This window comes from Lactuca virosa, chromosome 1, assembly GCF_052849685.1.
Source record: "Lactuca virosa cultivar CGN04683 chromosome 1, Lactuca_virosa_CGN04683_v6, whole genome shotgun sequence".
In the NCBI taxonomy this organism is placed as follows: domain Eukaryota; kingdom Viridiplantae; phylum Streptophyta; class Magnoliopsida; order Asterales; family Asteraceae; genus Lactuca; species Lactuca virosa.
Genome location: NC_136426.1, coordinates 195,856,795 through 195,864,138, shown reverse-complemented (window position 1 = coordinate 195,864,138; position 7,344 = coordinate 195,856,795).

Below are 7,344 nucleotides of genomic sequence, written 5' to 3'. Positions count from 1 at the left end.
ACAGTCCGTTTTTGCAGGGCACCGGCTCAACCGATCTCCCAAGTCCCCGGAGCTGAAGAAAACCAAGCCTGTTATGGCTGTCATGAGACTGGACACTATTAGAGGGACTTCCCGATAACAAAGAACTCAGGAACGGATGGACGAATTCTGATGATCACCGCAGGAGAATCTACCTCGGAGTCGTCGACGAGCAGTGGTACGTTTTTGAAATAGTATTTACTTTGAAAAATTAATTTATATTCATATAAGATTAAAACTTGGGGAAAACACTTAAAAAGTAATTATAATAACTCACATATTGAAATAAATCACAGTAGTGAAGAGAACTAAAAGATCCGTTTAGAGAAGCTATGATGGCGTAGCATATACATCATGGTTGTGAATACCTAAGAGGTTGCAGGCTTAGAGTGAGTGGTTCCGCCTTAATCCCTGTTCCTTATTTGGTTGAGGATTTGAGGCAGAGTTACTCAGTCGACTATCTTATTCGTCTTAAAAATTCATAACTTGTATATGACAGGCGATCATAGTGGTACCAAGGAGGATCATGATATAAAGTATCATCACCAGTTATCAACACACTTTCATTTGTATGTATGCGCACATAGCGGTACGATTCGTAGGAGTGTTAACATCAAAGGGAACACAGAAAGCCCTGGATCATTTACAAAGAGTACATTGTCGAACACACTAGGAGTACATTATCGAACACACTAGGGATACATCATCGTATAACAGACGTTTCTTTCAAATTGGCCAAAACTTTGTTCAGTAAAGAGTCCGTTACTATCATTCGTCATAAATTGGCGTGGTCCTCACCATACTAAGTTCATATGTTTCTATCGCCTCGATCGACAAGTTCTCGAAACTTTCGTCATTCGTATCGACAGTCCGACCTGAACCTCAGTTTTATCTTTCATATTCTAAACCCCGAAGTACTCGTGCGAAAAGTACTTTATCCTCCGAAGCCTTATCGTCGAATGTCGGCAGACCGTCACGAAATACCACTCGTCCAACAGGCCAAGTTCGAGCAAGAGAGGCTATGGACGAATACAGCCCACCTATCACTATTCAGTGTATACGCGAGGGTGGTATATGATTATGATTACGCAGATTTAGTATGTGTGTTTCCGCCCTATCTCATATTTCTTGTTTGGTTGTGGACCTGGGGCAGAGTCGCACATCCGACAGTCTTACTAACCCTAATTATATACGACTTGTATACACGAGGTAATGATAGATGGACCAAGTACGAATCCTATCATGAACAGTAGGGCAAGGTTGCCAGGTCTACGAGTAGGTATTCTGCCAATCAGAAGAGCGAAACCCCAGTAGTACTGCTAAGAAAGCTAATTTCGGGACGAAATTCCATCTAACGGCGGGATGATGTGACAACCCGAAATTTTTTTGTTTTGAAAGCTCAGTCAGTCAACTCAACTGAGTATCAGACTCATTGGTTATGAGTTCTAGCCTGGTTAAAGGTCATTCTAAGGAGTTTTAAGCCTAGTACACTTAAGGAATGAGTGTTAGAATGAACCTGCTAGAGACACTGAACCAAGAATCAAGCCTTAACCTTTTCCTTAAGAGTTTACGGCCACAACACTTGAGTTTATGGCCGTAAACTCAAGGTGGGCCGTAAACTCCCCCTTAAGGACTCATTTCCTTCACTTTTCATTCATTATCTCATTTCCAACTCAAGAACACTCTAATTCTCTCTCAACTATCATCCCGATCTTCACTCGAGATCTTCAAAAACGTAAGTGTTCTTTCCTTGATTTGTTGTTACACTTCATCTCCTAGTTACACTCTTTGATTCCACCCATTAAAACATTCATTTCAACTAGATCTTCAAATCTTCAAGTTTCACCAAGAACACCAAGAACACACACTAGTGTTCTTGGCTAAAATCAACCATTTCAAGCCTATATATCGTAGGTACTCTTCCCTATACTTGATATATAGTTAAGACTCATGCTTAGAGCCTTGAAAACATCAAGAACACAAGAACAAAAGGAGTTTACCGCCAAGCCATCTCCCATGGCCTTAAACCCCTTTAAGGGTGCCATTTTAGCCATAAACCCTCCTAGATGCAAAGCTTGTGACCTAGAACCCTTCATTGATGAGAATAGGACCTTAAACTACTCTGAAATGCATAATGACCATGAGTTTATGGCTGTAAACTCCTTTGGGCCGTAAACTCATCAAAAGCCACCATTGTGTTCGTCTTTCTCATCCTTGTGTAGAGCAAAAGTCCCTCAGGCTTCCCTAGCCTTCAAACCCACACTTATACATTTTTGACCATGAGTTTACAGCCGTAAACTCCCTTTGTCCGTAAACCCATGGTAGTAAACTCATGATATTGCCATTCCACTCTCCTTTGATGAATCACATGTGATTCCAACACTTGGTCAAAGTGTTTCCTAGTCCCGGAAGGTGTTTCCTTTCATATAGTTGCTTATAAACACTATATTCATGACAATATATGTCATTTAGGACTTATTGTGTCTCAGGACTTCATTCGTGGAACTTATCATCCTTACACGTGTATCCGTTGAATCACTCACATCAGGTGAGTTCATACCCTGTAATGAATCTTTTAACTGTTTTAAATGCTTTTAAGGGGGGGGGGGAATACAAGTTCAACACAATGATAATTGTGTAATTTTTTGTTATAAACATCTTTCAAAATGTTGCTTATGTCTTTTATAAGTGATCAAAACATTTCAAGAACTATTTTAAAGTTATGTTACTTTATAGATAATCAAACTCTGTTTTTAAAGGATAAGCATAACTTAGTAGATAAATGAGTCTTTTCAATAACAATTCAAGTAAAACATTAGTAAACTATAATAGGTATAGTTTAGGAAGATACTATTCATTACTTCTAGTACAATGAAGCATACAAAGAGTCAGTTCATACATGAGTCAAAGCATACTATGATAAGAAACAAACAGAACATACATACATACTAGACAGAGAGAACATACAATACAACTAGTACATACTATACATTATACAAGAGAACATACTTTGATGAGAAACAAACTGAACAAACATACTAAGTTGCTATAGCATGGAACTACTACATGATCTAATTATACAAATGAATCACTAACTCATTGTTTTAAACAAAAGGTGATAGTTATATTGGGTATACATGATCATATAACTTTAATGTGAATTACACGGCTTGCATTTGTTTGCAGAGGTCGCGTTTGGTTCCCTTAATCTCTAAACAGGGAGAGCGTTTAGCAGGGGTACTAGCCTTCACATTATGACCAGTATACAACAAACATGTTTTAAGGTCATCAGTATATCTGTATGTCATTTTAAGCGACAACTGTGTACTTACCTTTCCCATTACTTTTATAAAGTGACAGTACCACTTGAAAGTCAATACAAACTATATTTTTGGTTAGTGATAGTCTCACCTTGGAAAATATACAACCCATGCAGGAAACAGACACACATAGCATTAGATGCCTTGGTAGAAGGCTACGTTTAGTAAGAGAGGACCATAATGCTAACCTTATGATACCTTAATGTATACATCAAAGGACATATATATCTATAGGATCCGACGGGTAATAGGATGTGTGCTCTCCGCTTCATTTCCTGTTCCTTGTTAGGTTGTGGGCTTGGAACGAATTCACCCAGTCTATTTTCTATTCGATTCTAGATATATATATCCTTAGTATACATTAAGTTATCATAAGGGTACCAGGTATGGGTCAAGTCATAAGACACAGAGTCAATGCATAGTTTTCTAGTACAAAACATACTTTCCAAATCAGAACTTTTGGTATACAAAACTAGAAACTTCCCAGTAAAGGGTTTAATCCATTTTATTAAACCAGTATAAACTTAAAAGACCTTATGTGATTAACTCTATAATACTTTAGTTTATATATCATGGTTATATATAATTAATACCCAATAGGTAGTTGGATGTGTGCTTTCCGCCTTCCTTCCTGTTCCTTGTTTGGTTGTGGGCTTAGGGCAGATTCACCTAATTAACTTTCTATCTGATATTAGATCATATATATCCAGTATAAACTAAGTTATTATAAAAGTAATCACTGTGGTCACCATTTTATTATAAGAAATAAGGGTTTTCTTAAAGAATCTTTTCATTAAATATAAAGGAACCATTACAATTAACTCCATGAGTAACAAGTGAATACACAAGGGTTATATACCACAATGATCAAACAAACAACGGTATGCGTGTTTTCCGCCTTAGGGCAGATGCGCACAATCGATTGTTTGTTTACTCTGAGTCTTATATAACTTGTATCCACTTAGTACTCATAGAAAGGATTGTAGAGTCATTTTACTTAACTTTCATTAATGTAGGAAATATAGGATTTTCTAGAGGAACATGCGAACTTTTCTAAACAGAACTTACAACTACATTTTACAACTTATTTACATCACGAAAATCTTATGAACTCACCAGCTTAATTGCTGATCAACTCTTTCAAATAACTTGTATTCTCAGGAGCCTAGTAGATAGGTGTAAGGGTCGAAATGTTGTAATTAGTCGAAGTATGTTTTGTACTCTTCGAATATTTTGTAATGTATTTTACTAAGGCGCTTATGTTCGAAGCGTTAGTGTCAAAGCCTTAGTATATTTTTTGTACGCTTTCAGTTCCCTATATATAAGGTTATTTACTAGAGGTAGATAAGAACTTTTACAGACTTGTCTCTCTTACTCTGTAAAGAATTCGAAAGTGTAATAGAGCATAACAGATCATATTTACATTCTGTGTTCAAATCTCACATTCATACTTGAATTCATACTCTGATTAATTCATTACTCGATTCTTTGATTCATCAATTGGTATCAGAGCAGGAATCATATCTCTGATCTGATTTTCATGTTATTCAAAAGGTTTTTGAATCAACTTTTTGATTCAAAAGTTTCCGCACTTTTTGAAAGTGAAAATTTGTCTAGATCTTAGTCTGTGTTTCGATTCTTCATTTGAATTGTTGAATCGAGTGTTATTCTCATCAATTTAATTTGATTCATCCAGTTTGTTTTCAAATTCTCAAGTCTTTTCAAACCTCTCGAAATCATCTTCCGTACAACAATGGCGAGTTTCAATCTCAATTCAGTGACGTCGTTTTCTCATCTGCTAGGTTCATCAACCAAAATTCCAATGCTAATCCCTGAATACTATGATCAGTGGGCTGATCGGATGCAGGATTATCTGAATGGTCTTGATGAAGAATTATGGACATGTATCACTGGAAATATTAATGTTCCAGTGAATGTTCAACCAATCGGATCTTCTTCCACAAGTTCTGGTGTTGATAATCAAGGTGATCGTCTGAAGAAATTGGAGAAAAGGTGTATGAGGGAATTACGAGGTGCTTTACCTCCAGTTGTGTACAATTACATTAGGAGTTGTACAACTGCAAAGGAAATCTGGAACAATCTGAAAGATAAATTTCAAGGAAGTGAGAAGACAAAAATCAATTCAGTTAAACAATGTTTGGTTGAGCTGAAAGGCTTCAAACAAAAAGAAGGAGAAACAATTGAAGTTTACTATGATCGTCTGAATGAGCTAATCTATCGATGCAATCGCTATGGAATTACCAGGACTTCAATGGAATTCAATCTCATCTTTGTAATGGGGCTTCAAAAAGAGTGGAGGAGTGTGAGTATGATGGTAAAGAATCAGCAAAGGTTTGATACATCAACTCTCAATGATTTGTACAATCAGTTGAAAACACACGAAGTTGAAGTAAATGAAATTGCTGAGGAATCAAAGTTGAATTTGGGAGGTCCATTAGCTCTTGTGTCAAATATTTCGGAAAAAGAAGCTGAGAATGGTGATTCTGAGGAAGAAGAAGGATTCATCATGAATTCGGATGATGAAGCAATAGCATTTTACTCAAATAATCGTGTCAAGAAATTTTTCAAAAAGCCGTTCAATTCAAAGACTAAGCTTGCCGAGGTGAAGGGAAATTCTATGAGTAAAAATGCTGTTGAGGAGAAAAAGAAAGTGGAGAAGCAAGATTCGAAGATAGTTGAAGGAAAGAGTGAGAAGAAGTTGAAAGGTGATGCAGGAATAGATTCTCATTATTGCAACGGTGCGAATCATCTTGCAAATGACTGTATGCTTCGAAAGAAGGATGAAAGGAAGAATAAAATCAAAGATGAGGCATACTATACAGAGAAGCTTGAGGTGGGTCGTGCTAAAGCAAAGAATTTGTCATTGGTTGCAAAGGGTGAGAATGAGGATGAAGATGGAACGTATCAAATCTGGTCATCTGGATCAGACGATGAGGAAATGAGGAATCCAACGCATGGAACGTTGTATGCGAAAATGGAGGAGGATTCAGATGTTGAGGAATTCGAAGTGAGGGGACGATGCTTCGTATCCAAAGCTGCTGACAAATCTCCAATGACTACAAAGGTACGTAAAATTCTCGAATCTTTTAATATTCCTACTCATGCTTATGATTCTGAACTAATATCTTTTGATGAGACGGTTACTTATTTTGATTCAATTGTTGTGTCTAGCATTCGAAAGAGCTAAGGTAGATAATATTTCGTATGATTGTGAGCAGATAATAGTTGATTTTGACAAAGTTCCTGATGATAGATATAAATATGGAATTGTCAAAATTGATGAATGCCTTGATACGAAAGAATTAGTTAACATCGTGAATGATACTTTGACTAAATCTGAACAAATTCAAATTTTGAAAAAGACTGAGAATTCAACATCTGATTCTCAATCTAATTTTGCTGATATTGAAGATAATTCTGACAATATTAGTGAAATTAGTGAACTAGAAGATGTTGATTGTTCTCAGTTGCCTGTTGTTAATGTTGATACAACATCTAAAGGAAAAGAAAAAGTTAAGGATTTGATGGTTGAAAATGAAACTGATATACCCTCAACTTCGAAAGTTAGTGATATGAACTTCGTGGATCTCAAAGACAGCCAAACTGATGATAGTAATGATGAAGATGAAGAGAAAATTCCGAAGGAAAAGAAATTTACAAAAGAAGAAGAAACTCCTCGAATTATGGTTGATCAAGTGTATGGTGATACACAAAAGTTCGAAAAAGTAATGAATGAAAAAGGTGAACATTATCTTGAAACGAATACAGTGGTTTATCCAAATTTCAAATGCACAGATGATGTCATTTTTCCAAATCAAGTTTTCGTAACTACTGCTAATGTTGAAAATATCAAACCAGAATTAAAGAAGTTGGTTGAAGAGGATAATTCAAAAACAACTGACGAAGGTTTTTTCGCAAATCAAAGCACAGTTGAAAACAACTTAACAAAGAATTCATATGTATTTCAACGTCAAAAGCTACAAAG